We start from the raw sequence: 13,214 nt of genomic DNA, 5'->3' as shown, positions 1-13,214 counted from the left end.
GAAAATCAAAGCTAAAAATATCCACTGAAAGGTGTCATGCCAGAGACAGGCTTAGTACGAAGCAGGGTGGGGAGTTTCATGAATTTATTATGAGCCCCCAGAGAAGCTTCAAAACAGCCTTTGATCTCTTCTTTCCCCATTTATTCAAATTTTTAAAAGGAGCAGGAGGGAAAAAAAACAGAAGGGTGGGTAAGAGAAAGAAAAACAACATTTCCTTTGTGCAGCAGAAACCTGCTCCTCCCTGTGTATTTGCATTCCTGGCTGATGCACAATGGATAGAGCCACCACACATGCACCCTTCATCTCTCCCCTTATGTACAGCAAAGGGAGGAGGGGGGAAAGGGAACATATGGTGAGCAATGATGAATGAAAGTCCATTCAGTTCCGCAGTATAGTGGCTGGGATTGGATTATGCAAAACAAACCAGAACATAATCCAAATATTAACTTTTATTAAAACCAATCAAATGATACCAACTGTGTGCGAGCTGCTGAGTTTGCCACAATTTTTCATGAGGCTCGATATTACAAAAAAAAAAGATGGCTAAAAAGAAAAAGGGGAATTCTTCAGGACATGAAGGTAAGTCCTGGTTGAGTCTGCATTGTCCACAGAGCTGCTTCTGGCTTCAGGTTACACCCAGCACTTTGGATGAAGAGATGATAAATCAATAGACCTCCAAAGGGGTTTTTAAAAATTCCAGCAATGGGAATGGGATTGAATTAGCCTGAAACTTGTTTTCCAAAGGTGTCCATTTGAAGGTGGATGGAAGCAGCACCAGAGGCATTCTGAACAAATGAAGTATAGACACAGGAGTAGGCACTATCAAAGGAATACAATTACTTATGAAGCAAACCTTAGGTCTATTCAGAAGTATTCCATGGAGTTTACTCCCAAGTGAGTGTCCTGGTATTGAAGCCTTAGATGTATTACAGCTTTTTACTATAACAAGGGAAAGGTTCATGAGCTCAGGCGCAGAGAACCTGCTCTGCATGGCTCAGTCTTTGGAATCCCGAATTACAGGATCTCAAGCAGCAGGTGGCTAGAGGAGGCATCAGGACTGACACTGAGAGTAAACAATACAGAGCTAGATGGATCAATTGTGTGATTTAGGATTAGACACCTTTGTGTATGAACTCTTAGTACTACAACAGTTGCAGTAGTGTTTTGGTGTCTGACATATTCAAACTACTGTCAGAAAAGGTTTTCTATTTAAAATGATGAAATTGTCTCCCTCTCTCAAGGAGCCTGATACAAGACACATGGAAGGAAACAAAACTTTTGTGGTCCTCGCAATCTGAGCGAGTGCCCTAAATTGCTGGACTATCCCTTTCAGCAAATAAAACCCCAAAAGAGATGGTCAGATGGTCGAGGGCCACAGTGAAAGGCTTGCTTCCAAGGATAGGGCATGCTATCTCTTCTACTTTTAACAGGAGAGCATGGATAGCCCCGGCTAGCCTGATCTTGTTAGACCTTGGCTGACCCTGTTTAGTACTTGGATGGGAGACCACCAAGGAAGTCCAGGGTTGCTATGCTCAGGCAGGCAACAGCAACCCCCCCGCCCTGTTCATCTTTTGTCTTGAAATCTTTTGTATAACTGAATGATGTTGTTAGCCGCCCTGAGCCTGCTCCGGCGGGGAGGGCGGGATATAAATAAAATTACCTACCTACCTACCTACCAAAACCTACAGGGTTGCCAAGTCAGCTGCAACCTGACAGCAGTTTAGAGTAATATGCTCTAAAAATCCTCCATTCACTGCAAGGGCTGCCCAGCACAGGTACAGCCCTAAGAGCAGAACCACCAGCCCTGCAAGCAAGCATATATTCAGGATTTGTCCCTAATCCATATACTGTTTGGGGTGAGAACTGTCTTTGTTCTGCAAATACAATTGCTGATTCAGAGCCATCTGACCGTTTCAAAAGGCTTTTCAGCTACATTTGTCAGGCTCACTAAGGAAGTGCACTTTCATACATTTTTTATGGGAGTAGCAAATTCACACTTGTACATGTGTGCATTCCACAAATGCTTCCAACAATATAACTGAGCTGGTTTGCCCCACATGCACACTTCCCTTGCTCTGTGTTTGTTTCAATCATCATAATCCTGAAACCCTGACTGCACATGATGGCTCCAATTTGAACACACAGCACCTCACTTGTAGTAGCTGACCTATTAATTTCAATGGAAGAGTGCACAAAAGCTGCCTCCTCCACTTAAGTGAATGAATCCATCAACAAATGTGCACCAGATATGGAGCTTTAGATTAGGGGTAATGCTGTTAAATTGGGAATGAAGTTGTGTATAAAAAGGGGGGATGCCTCTATCTATATAGACAGCTTCCGTGATGCCCAGCTTCCCCTTTAAGAATTGCAGTATATGATACATACACAAGCATCAACATACCGCAAGGGCTCAACCAAGTAATGAAAATATTCCACAGGGAACAAAATATCAGAAAATAAAGCTAAGCCATGCCAAAAAGGTTCCAAGAGCTATAAATGGCACAATCCTATTAATGAAAAGCTTAAAATATTTAATACATATTGGTTTAATCAAACCTCACAAATAACTAAACAGTTTCCAAGAAACAAACACATAACAGCACAATGTAGAACAGAGATTGTCAATCTTGTTGAGTCTGTGAGTACTACTAGAATTCTGAAAAGAGATGTGGGTGCTACCACAAAACGCCTTCTATGGGGGGGAGGAACCACTCACAAAATGTTAGGTTGTTCTAAGCCCAGCATCCTCTCTATGAGGGAGGTAGCTGTTTCCCAATCAGTACTCCCTGCAGACAAAAGGGTGAGGCTTTGTAGGCTCTTCTGAAGCACCTAGTCCACAGACCAGTAAAGATGGAAAGCCAGGATTGTCTGGTTGCTCTGGGGAATGTGATATTTTGAGTAAGAAAGATGTAGGTACCAGGACACAGATCAACAGGTGTCCATGGGCACCACGTTAATGATCCATGATACAGAACCATAAAAAGCAGGGCCAAATATGACATCATATGTCATCACAATCACTCAATATGTAGCACTGAAATGCCTTTAAGAGGTCCACCTAACAGTGTTTCTTTACAAAATGTAACCACTAAGACTGAAACTTGAAGTGGTGGGAATGACTGAAGGAACAGGAGCTTTTAAGTGTCATTTCCAGGCTGAAATATATCCTTACATAGGACTGCTTTTGGCACTGGCAGTGAAACAATGCTCACCCATATCTTTACCATCAGGCCACAGCAATAAGAAGCTTCCAAATTACTTGTGTGGTTGAGAGAGGGGGGAGTGAAAGAAACAAAATCACACTCCTCTATTTCCAAGGAACTGCAGTAATGTGGTTGGCAAGTTTCCATTTTACGGGCAGAAATTTAGTCTCCTTCAAGTCAACAACACCAGGTTTGCAACTTTCCATAGAGAAATCTTACTGTCTGCAACTCTTTACCTTGGGAAACACAGAGGTCAGTAAGGCAAGAGACACACGAACACTGCTGTTCTTCTACAGCAACTGAAAAAACAAGACACACTGGTTCTCATCTCTTTGAGCCAAGAGTTTAATCAGTCACCAATCTGTACACCATCGCTCAGGAGCCAGCCTATAGTCAGGGCCTCACTCTCAAATTGCACCTTCCTCAAGATGTATGTGCTCCCACTGCAGCACTAATGACGGCAAATGTTTCATCACTATTTATAGAAAATGCCTGATTTAATGCCTCCATTACTACCCAAAGTTGCTGTTAAAGCAATAAACGTAACACAGTGATTGCAAACAGAACAGACAAATGTTTTACCAGCAGCAGCAGTTGCAAGGGCAAGAAGAGGGCACAAGGGAGGCATATGCCAGGCATGAAGACAAACAGGCCAAAGTTAAGGAAGCCATCAATAATGGGGGGGTTTGTAGTAGCTGCCATTCAGCTCTGAGCCAAAGTAGACAAGCCTCTACCAGGTATGAAGGAATGTCTTGGGTTATGTGTCAACAAAATGAACATCGTAATTATGTTGTTCAGATCATACCACAAATACCTATGACATTTTAGGAGAATACATGACACCCAAGACTCTGCCCTGAGGAGCTTACAATCTGAAACTGACCATCAGGGAGAAAAAATAAAAAAGAATGGAGGGATGAAAAGGAGAATATTATTTATTTCAGTTATGGGAACTTAGGCTTAACTTCATTGAGGGGAGGAGTGCTATGTCAACAGCTTCATGGTGGGTTATGAGAAAGGAGCTAACCAAACCAAGAGATAAGGCAACTGCATATGGGTTCCATATGGTACCAGAAAAGGAAAAAGGGCTATTGCCTGAGGGAGCAAAAGAACTCTGAATGGCCAAAGAGTTGGAGAAGCAGGTGTCACAGGCAGGGATATATTGAGAGATTAGAGGGAAAGGAAGATTTTGAAGGTAAGGAAGAGTTCGCACTGGATCTGACATCAGACAGGAACATATGAACTTGCCTGATTTGGCATCAGACCATCGAAGTCGGTATTGTCTACTCAGACCATCAGCAGCTCTCTAGAGTCTCAGCCTAAGATCTTTCACGTCACCTCCTACTTGATCCTTTTAACTGGAAATGCCAGGGATTGAGCCTAAGACTTTCTGCACACCAAGCAGATGCTCTGCCGGTGAGCCACAGCCCCTCCATGCTCCAATATGGAGCAGAGGTCCATCAGTGGCTATTAGCCAGTGTGTATATGTGTGTGTATATATATATATATATATATATATATATATATATATATATATATATATATATATATATATATTTTTTTTTTTTTTGGCCACTGTGTGACACAGAGTGTTGGACTGGATGGGCCATTGGCCTGATCTAACATGGCTTCTCTTATGTTCTCCACAAGCCAAGGCAGCAGTCTGAACAATCAGAGAAGTGAATGATTTGGACAGCAGACCACTAGATGGAGGAAAAGGGACTGAGGAGGACAATAAAGAGATTAGCAAAGCATGAACTAGAATTTTTGCCATGGGTACAGAAAGGAAGTCTTGGATTTTTTTCAGTGTTGTAAAAGAAAAAGTCATATGACCTGGCAACAGCTTGGGGAGGGGGGGAGAAGAGAGATGAAAATTAAACCAAGCCTTTGTATGTATTCTAGAAGATAATGGTTAATGCACGGACAGGGTATGTGTATTTCATATATCTAACAAGGAGGACCTGTGAGGATTCACAGGAAAAATGAAACATCCCTCACTGCCTGCTTCCCCACTCCCTCCTGCTGGCTTTGCTTTACCCGCCGCCCAGTTTCACGTGCCTGCCAGGCCTCCTTCCCCTTTCCTACTTACTCACTTTCCTCTCTACTCCCATCCATCCAGCAAGGCAGGACTGGCAGGCATGTGGATGTAACCATCATATTTGCACACAGAATCTGGGTTCCTATCGCAAGTCAAAATGCTACTCAAATTCCTCAAGGGTATTTTTCCCTCCAAGGTCCACACAAGCAGATCACTCTTACCATTTTGGAGATTATTGACCCACATTTTTTACCAAATGTTTCAGCAAACCTAGGGGCTTCCCAGACTGCAGAACCCTATTCTGTAGCCTTGGCTGAGTCTACTGGGTGGATTTTTTGATCCCCACATCAGCCAGCCCTTTGCTAGTATATACAATGATGAAGACTGACGGACTATATGTGGAAAGGTCTCCTCTGGGAGGTGGAATGCAACTTTTTCCACACCATAAATTTGAAAGATATCTTCACATAGGGTTCCTATCAAGCAAGGCACGTTTTACCCTGACCACAGTTATCTACGTGGGCAGCAATTTGATTTCTTCCACCTAAGCAAACAGTTGTTCTATTTCTGGAAAAGAACATTCACTGTTATGGCAGCTACCACTACTTCCTAGTGATCAAAGCTACTGAGTATCCATTTTGCTCCCTGGCACCCAGCTGGTGTACAATTTCTTAAAATGCAAGAAGCAATAGGGGATTAACACTGATGTACACACAAAGATGCATGTGTACTGCCCAAATGCATGGCAAAGGCGGCAGCAGTCCTAACACATTCCTTTGCAACCCAAAGATGCACTCTTCATTCTCACATGCAGAACAGTTCACTGAAACCTGCAATTCGGTAAAACATGCAATGCACAAATCTATTAAACAGACGCACACATTTCAAATAGTTACTCAAGTAAGAAAACAAACAGCCCCTAAGCCAGTGACTGCAGGAAAGAGGGGCTGCAAAGGGCTTGCCATATTAAAAAGAAAGAATTTCCCACATACCTGATACCCAACTTCTCCTTTTGCTCAAGTTGTTGAGCCTTAACTTGTTTGAAGATGACAGAGAGAATGCCACAGAGGCTGCTACACTAAACCCCGGCTTGCAGAGCTTTGTTGCACGCAACCACAGGCATCAAAAAGTAAGCAAAAGGCATAAAAAAATCTTTGACAAGTCAAGAATTCTTCAGTAGATTACAGGAAAGAGAAAAGCAAGAGAAGAGTGTTATGTCATGTGCTCAGTGCACAAAGTATCACAGCACTACAGGCATCATGTGTGCACATGCATATTTTGAAGTAAGCACATGATGGTTATTATCTTGAGCAAATTAGGTGCAATTCAATCCTTCTCTTCAAAAAGCTTTCTGTGATACATGAAAACTGCCACGAAAAAGGATAAGAATCAAAGATCAGGTCAGTAAATACCCCCGAAAGCTCTTTAGTCCAACTTTATGCACCATCCTGATTGACTCACAACATAAAGCATTCAAGTTGCAATGATGAAGCTGCAGCAACCAGTACACTGCAGTGACAGCAGGAGGCATTAAGTTGTTCCAACACCAGATATTGCCAGGCCAAGGATGGAGGGAGACAGATGTGGAAATACTCATAACTATTTTGGCAATTTGAAATAACAAATTAATTCACTGAACAGATTTTTATGCATAGTAGTAACTTCTGCATTCTGCCATCCCCGAAGTTTACTGTTTCAGCGGGTCTATCACCATACAATTTAGTTTTTAAAGTTGCTGTGTTTTGGAAAAGCTGCTTGTGTAAAGCAGGGTGACCACAAAAACAGTCCGAGGTTTGGCTCTGTCAGACAAAAAGAGGGCCACATAAGGCAATCATCTAGCTATAGGATAACATAATTGCCAGAATTTTCAAAACAGACAAGGGTGGGATACCAAGACATTTTGCCCTGCAGTTATAGAACAGAAATGTTTTAAAGAGATCAAATTACTATAGCAAGAAAAATGAAAACAGACATGTGGACTGAAAATTGGGAGAAAGATTTGTGACAGCAAGATTATAGATGCTCAATACACCGAACCAGTTGTAATGTGTGCACATGTAAGGAAGCATGAAAGAAAAGGAGGAGGCTTGGGAATATTAAGAACATAAGATTCTCCAGTTCTCAACTGCCCTCATCTGATACGCATAATACTAGATAGAATGGTTTTATCCTTCAATTTACATAACAAAAGTGGTCAATGACCAGATAAAGATCTGAAACATGCACCTTATGCCAGGGTGCAAAATCCCCATGCAACGAATCCATGCTTATTAGCACAAGAATCTTTGATTAGCTACCCATATATGACACCATTAAAGTAATGCATGTCACCCAAGCCCATGTTTTACTATCTTATAGTGAAGAACTAGCAACCAAATTATTCAGGGATCAATTCCAAGTGATTCCCTACATACTCATCTTCTAGTGCAAATTAGTTTTCTGAAATCAACAGGCCTGTGATTCCACTGGATGCAGGACAGGAGAACAACCTGTTCAGCACAAGCACCAAAGGTTGGATTCCCTCACCCCAGAATTCTTGGGTCTCTCTCACACACACACCAGCAGTTTGTCTACAGCACAGGCATTTTTTAAAGTCACAAGGACCTCCCACACAGCCCCATGTACTCATATGGCATAGTGATGGATGCCAGCAACATAATTTCTTGGCTAAATTAGTTAATCCATTTTATGCATTCCTCAGTATCGGAAACCACATCAGAATCTTTGCAGCAGAAAAAATTTATAGGAAAGATGTTACAGGAACAGCACTTACGTTATTAGAAACTCTACTGTTGTTATTTAACATGCATTTTTTGAGACTGCAAGATATAAGCATGATGTGGTTCTTTCCCAGAAGGCTGGCACACCGGATCTATTTGAGGAGACCCCAGAGAAGTGTACAGCCCAAATGCTCAAAGTGTTCTTTGATACAAGATGGAGCCCCTGGTGTTGCAAGTGACAAAGTGCAATGGGGGGGAACAGGGATCGTGAATCACCATTTGCTAAGCTGAGCATTACAATCATTCTTTCTGCTGGGCACGTTCTGATGGGGGCACCCCTTGATGCGTGAGGGTGGTTCATGTGCTATACGTCAGTATCCATGATTAAGATGCTATGTGGCGTTCAGTAAGCATGATCCAGTGAAGCCCCTTCCTTGCAGTATTTACAGGAGTCAGCATTTCTCCTCCTTCACATTGTTCGTCATTCATTGTGAGCTGCTCTCCCAAAAGTGCCTACTCTCCCAAAAGTGACTTAAGCTCAGCAACTCTACCCTGAACTCCCACGAAGTACAATTAATACCCACCAACCCGTCATTCACTGTAACTGTGCTTCCATCTATCCTTCCCATGTGGATAAGCTGTTTAAAAAATCCTCCTGCCCTCCTGACCCTAAACAGAAGTAAATCCTATTGCACTCAGTGCTCATGCACATGTTCATACAGATTTATCTTTATACATCGTAGTCAGTGGTCCTTATTGACTGGTAAGCAAATATAGGATTACACCATAAACAGCACTCTTTCTATTAATGCCCCTGGTTTGCTCCCCCAGTGTATTCATCCACATGTAACCCCATCAGGGATGTTAGAGCCTGAGCTACAAGCCTCACCAACAAGCATGAAGACTTTTTAGAAGTTAATCCCAGCTACCCATTAAAAAGAAAGAAAGGTGAGCACACTTCAGTCCTCCATGCTAAAACCCATCGCCTTAAGGGACAAATCTGTGATTAATCTCCACGGTGCCCAGGTAGTTCAAGGCTTCTGACCCCAGTGACTACAGATGCCGGGGTTTGGGCGTGGCAGGCAAGCTCACATTCCCCACGTCTTGGGCTAGTAAGAGAGGAATCCGCTCTTCCAGACACTATCTGACCTTGCTGGGGATGCCCTGGCCGAAAGAACAGCTACCCAACTGAGCAACAAAAGGGGGGAGGGGTGGAGAGACTGAGCAACGCCCTTTTCAGAAAGCGATCCCTTCTTGCCGATCCCTTCCTCTCTTCTGGATTTAAAAAAACCAGACTAGGTTGGTTGGATCTAGCCCATTCAACTACTAACACCCGGGCCGAAGCTATTTAAATACCTACATATTTCCTAGTCAAGTCTTTCACCACCGACTCTCTTTCACAATACACAAGGCTGTGCCCCCCCCCCCCCCCGTGTGCATACAACTCCACCCGACTAAGAGATAAGCGATTGTGACCACAGCGCTGAATATGCACGGCTTCGCCCCCTGATCTCCTTTCTGGGTGAGGCAGTCATGGGATCGAGCAAACAGCTTTTACCAAAAAAAACAAACAAACCCCAAAACCACTCCACCACGATTGTTATCAACATACGCTGCAATTCGCCAGCCGTCCATTCAATCCCTCCCTCCACCCGCACGCGTAGAGGCAAGAATGAAGGCAGCGAGTACGCTGGAGAGAAAGAGACAGGCGGGAGCCAAGGCGAAGGAGGAGGGTTTCAAAGACGGGCAATCGCCAAGGTAGCGAGGAGCAACAGGGCACGAGCACACCTGAATGCCCGGCGAGGCTCGCTCGCTTCTCCCCTCAGCTGTCTACGCTACAACAGCAAATGAAGGCCGGGGAAGGCGCTGATTCGCCGCCGAGAGGAAAGAAAGGGACACACCCCTCGCCTCCAGAAAGGAGGAATATGGGGGCGCCGCGCGCGAGGAAAGGCGGCGTGGGTTGACTGAGGCGGGGACGGAGCGGGAGAGCCCAAAGCAAAGCCCAAAACGTCACCTGGACGCGGCGGCTAAACCCGCGGCGCCGAGGGGCAGGGGAAGACGAGATCAGAGGTGTGTGATAACGAAGCACGTACGCAGGATCGGCACCCCCCCCCCCCCCCGCACGGCCTGCAAGCTCTGAACTCCAGAGACCTCCACGTGATCTTTCTGTTGCCGGGCTCTGCATCAGGGCGGGCTCGCCGGCAGGGCGTCTCTGCCCGGTTGCCCCCCGCTGGATCGGCCAGAAGGGAAGGCGTAGCCCAGCGAGGTGGTAGTGGAGGGAGGGAGAGACAGTGGTGGAAGCGGCCGCCACGACTAACCTGTTTGGAGTAATCCGGAGTCAAGAGGTCCAGCTGTCCAGGGAGACGTTCATCTGGCGAGGAGAATCAAAGGCTTCCCCGCCTCTTTTGCAATTACAAAAAAAAAAAAATGCAAATAGAAAATGGATCAAGAAGGGGAGGGGGGAATTTTAAAAAACAGCCACTCTGCCCCCCTGCCGGCTTTCTTCTGCCGCCGCCTCCTCCGTGCAGCAACGACAAAAAAAAAGGGAAAAAATGAATCGCGCTGGCTGGGAAAAGTGGCGCGAAGGGAAGGAGGGGGGGAAGGAGAAATAATGCAAGGCAGCTGCAGCAGGAGGCAGGAATGAGGGCGCTGGGAAGCGGGAGGGCTGCGAGCTCAGCGAGGGAGGCACGTCATGAGCAACTGAACCAGCCTCCGAGGGGAAAGGGGGGGGGGGGAATATCATCTATGAAATGAGACAGCCTTTGGACAGGCTGCAGCCAGCAGCTCCTGCGTCCCCCGAGCGCTGCAAAGCGGCGGCGAGCCGCTCCTCCAGGGCGGGTGCTCAATTTACCAGCAGCAGGAAGCGGGGCGACCTGCACCTGTATGCGCCAAGGGGGACTGCCTGGCCAGCCCTGGCGCGCATCGCAGGGGCAAGTGAGGGAGCTCCCATTTGTGGGCTTTCTGAATCCGATCCCAGGCTGCCTCCTGGTTGCTTCCAGCTTCCTCTGCCAGTCAGAGAGATGCACAGACTCTAACCCCACCCCTAGCAACTCCCTTCTCATTGTTCCGTAAACCAAGGTAAAGCGTACGGGCACGCCCAGATTTACGCACTCTTCGAGGTTACTATAAAGTCACAGAAGGTGGGGGGGGGGGAGGAAAAGAACACGCGATTTTACGCGTTTGTAGGGCTGTGAGTTTGCAGTGCTTGAAGTCCTCTGCAGTTCTGTCATTTGCAAACCTCTGTTCCTTCCGGTCCCTGTTGCATATTTGTTTTCAAGCGTTTCAAAGGCGCAGCGCCCCCGTGAACATATGCCTTGGACTGAAGGAGAGAGTGACTGGCCCGAAGTCCTTTAGGGCAGGAGCATAAACGGGGGGAGGGGGGGCGAGCAGATAGCAGGGCTCAAGTCTCACTCCCCGGGATTTTCTGGAGGGGCCAACTTCTCTAGGTAGCATCATGAAGTTCCTTAGCCTGTCAGGCTCACAAGTTCAGTCTGTCCTGTTTGTCTTTGTAACTTAACAAGTTCCTTGGCTAGGAGGCACAGTGACAGGGCTGGTTTTGTTTGTTTCTGTGAAGATAAGAGTGGGAGGGGACCTTCAGTGAATAATGGTGTCTATGGAGGAAAAAAATACAGACCATGTAAGGGGGAAAAGGAAAGTTCAACCCACCCAGCAATCAGAAGGCTGTAATACAAATTCTGATGGAAGTTCAGTTGGGTTTGAGTCCAGTAGCACCTTAGAGACCAACACAATTTTTTTTTGGGGGGGGGAAGCTTTTGAAAGTCAAAGCTTCCTTCCTTGGTGCTTGATAAAGGGAGCATCAGCTTGCAAAATCTCATGCCCCAGAAATGTTGGTCTCTAAGGTGCTACTGGACTTGAATTTAGTGGTTCTATTGCTTGCCATTATGGTTACCCTCTCAAACTCTCTGGAGGAGGAGCTGGGCTTTATACCCTGCTTTTCTCTACCACGAGGAGTCTCAGAGTGGCTTGCAATTATCTTCCCTTCCTCTTCTCAAAACAGACACCTTGGGAGGTAGGTGGGGCTCAGAGAGTTCTAAAAGAACTGTGACTGGCCTAAGGTCACCCAGCAGGCCACATGTGGAGGGGGAATGGGAAATCAAACCCCGTTCTCCAGATTAGAGTCCCCCAGTCTTAACCACTACTCCACCCTGTCATAAGTAATGGGTCAAGAGAATTATGGTTTCCATTCTCAGATAGAATATTCATAATTGCATTATTGCTGTATCCTGGTGGTCATGCCTTAGAGAAAGATTTGGCCCTGTCTCCATTTCATCTTTAGCTATGGGTATAGGGGAGTGTTACCTAGGACCTCCTTCCCACCTAGATGTCTGCTGTCTGCCTTGATTCCATCCTGGCTGAATTTGCCTTGGCAGCCATGTTAGGAACTAGCAACGCCTTGCTTTGGAGAAGGTGAGGTCAAGGTTCTTTTCGGGCTATGCTAATGAGAGGCCAAAACCTTGGGCAGAGAACTGATTCACTGACAGGACATCTGCATGCCTACCCACTACATGCTCCTCACATAGCTGGAAAAAAAAAAACCCTTTTCTTGTTGTAGCAAGCCTCCCTGGCCAACCTTAGCGCACTCTAAGCTTTGGCCTTTCTGATGGCTGACTAGAGTGCCTAGCAACCTATAGATGCTCTTCTTTAGAGGTATGTCCTTACATCCATTTCTTGAACATTTCCTTTTTTCCCCTTAGGTTATCATGGAGTTCTCTATTGATCTACATTGGCTTCTTGGACCCCTGCCATGTTTCCTTCTCATTGGAATGGTGATAGTGTGAGCTTGCAAGAGCTCTTGTTTTAGGAAAGCCTACCCTTCACTTGTTCCTTTCCCTTCCAGCATTTTTGTCCATGGAATGACTCTCATCATGCCTCTGAGTTCATTAAAGATTTTAGAAGGGCAGACTAACATGCATCTGGCTATGAACTTTCTTGCCTCCCACCCCAGCAAATCCTTTTCCATCTCAGCTAGTGGATGGCATAATCAAAGCACAGGTAGAATCCCCTTTTCGCTGTCTGCAAGCAAAGCTGATTAATGAGAAGTTAGAGAACAAAGTGTAAGAGCCAGCCAGGTGTAAAGATTGCGGTGTAGGTCTAGGAAGATGACGTTATAAACTGCTCTGGGTCCCTGTTGGGAAGAAAAGCAGGATATAAATAAATATATACGTATTTTTTAAATGGCAGTCACTGTGAAATTATCATTATATGGAATGACCCGTGCAACTATTCTGCATT

General features: G+C 45.5%; 1 protein-coding gene across 8 annotated transcripts in view; it reads right to left on the bottom strand.

The window, feature by feature from the left end:
* Positions 1-11,039, bottom strand: part of EPB41L1 (erythrocyte membrane protein band 4.1 like 1) — a 223,780-nt gene extending 212,741 nt beyond the window's left edge. For 6 of the 8 annotated variants that reach the window (XM_060230949.1, XM_060230952.1, XM_060230950.1 and 3 more), the window contains exon 1: positions 10,280-10,768. The gene's annotated coding sequence lies outside the window, so the exon portion shown is untranslated. Of the gene's footprint in view, positions 1-10,279 lie in introns of all 8 variants that reach the window. The other 2 variants (XM_060230954.1, XM_060230956.1) reach the window with 2 other exon arrangements.
* Positions 11,040-13,214: the final 2,175 nt, after the last annotated feature.

The sequence above is a fragment of the Heteronotia binoei genome, chromosome 2 (genome assembly GCF_032191835.1).
Source record: "Heteronotia binoei isolate CCM8104 ecotype False Entrance Well chromosome 2, APGP_CSIRO_Hbin_v1, whole genome shotgun sequence".
Lineage (NCBI taxonomy): Eukaryota > Metazoa > Chordata > Lepidosauria > Squamata > Gekkonidae > Heteronotia > Heteronotia binoei.
The sequence above is the reverse complement of the archived record's forward strand: the minus strand, read 5'-3'. Positions and strand labels throughout refer to the sequence as shown.